Source organism: Ailuropoda melanoleuca, chromosome 5 (assembly GCF_002007445.2).
Source record: "Ailuropoda melanoleuca isolate Jingjing chromosome 5, ASM200744v2, whole genome shotgun sequence".
Classification (NCBI taxonomy): domain Eukaryota; kingdom Metazoa; phylum Chordata; class Mammalia; order Carnivora; family Ursidae; genus Ailuropoda; species Ailuropoda melanoleuca.
In genome coordinates, this window is record NC_048222.1 from 27,715,491 (window position 1) to 27,716,815 (window position 1,325).

Genomic DNA, 1,325 nt, shown 5'->3' on the forward strand with positions numbered 1-1,325 from the left:
GCAACATTATATAAAGTGGAAAACATAAAAACAACAGATTTCTCACTTAAAATAGTGTGAGCCAGATGTGAGAGGAGTAGTATTTTTAAAGTATGGAAAAAAAAATATATCATTGCCATTTTAAGGTTTATGTTATTTCAAGAAATACCAAGTAACTAAAACAATCTTGAAAAAGAACAACAAAGAGGCTGTGTCTGACTCCCACTCTCACAACCACTGCAGTACAATGAGCTGCCTAGAACAGTTCCAGGGCAAGTGAGAGCCAGATGGCACTGGCAGTTCTGTGCCTCACTGAAAAAATAATTAAACATGTGCAGAGGAGATCCTAAGAAGCCAAGAGGAAAATGTCATCATACGCATTCTTTGTGTAAACTTGCCAAGAGGAACACAAGAAGAAGCACCTAGATGCTTCAGTCAACCTCTCAGAGTTTTCTAAGAAGTGCTGAGAGAGGTGGAAGATCATATCTGCTAAAGAGAAAGGAAAATTTGAAGACGTGGCAAAGCCAAACGAGGCCCATTATGAAAGAGAAATTAAAGCGTATATCTCCTCTAAAGGAGAAACAAAAAAGAAGTTCAAGGATCCCAAATGCACCCAAGAGTCCTCCTTTGGCCTTTTTCTTGTTTTGTTCTAAATATCACTCCAAAATCAAAGGAGAACACCCTGACCTATCCATTGGTGATGTTGCAAAGAAGCTGGGAGAGACAAGGAGTAACACTGCTGCAGATGACAAGCCTTCTTTTCATAAGGCTGCTAAGCTGAAGGAAAAATAGAAAAAGGATATTGCTGCATAGCGAGCTAAATGAAAACCTGATGCAGCAGGAAAAGGGAGCCATCAAAGCTGTATAAAGCAAGAAAGAGAAGGAAGAAGAGGAAGACAAGGAAGAGGAGGAGGAGGAGGGTGAAGAAGATGCAGATGAAGAAGATGATAATGATGAATAAGTTGATTCTAGCTCAGTTTTTTGTTTTGTTTTGCTTTGTTGTCTATAAATCATTTAACCACCCCCCCCGTACAATACCCCTTCCTTTTAAAGGAAAAAAAATTGAAATATAAGGCTGTGTAATATATGTTTTTAATCTGTACAGCGTCTTTTTTTTTTTTTGTATAGTTAACACACTACTGAACGTGTGTTCAGATAGCCCTGTTCTGGTGATAATTTTAGTAGCCACTAACCTTGCCTGGTACAGTATGGGGGTTGTACATTGGCATGGAAATTTAAAGCAGGTTCTTGTTGGTGCACAGCACAAATTAATTATATATGGGGTGGTAGGTTCTGTCTTCAGTTGTCTCTGATGCAACTTATATGAAATAATTGTTCTGTTAATT

At 38.3% G+C, this 1,325-nt stretch overlaps 1 pseudogene; it reads left to right on the forward strand.

The window, feature by feature from the left end:
• The first annotated feature begins 309 nt into the window (after positions 1 to 309).
• Positions 310 to 940, forward strand: LOC100464530 (annotated as a pseudogene).
• The last annotated feature ends 385 nt before the right edge of the window (positions 941 to 1,325 follow it).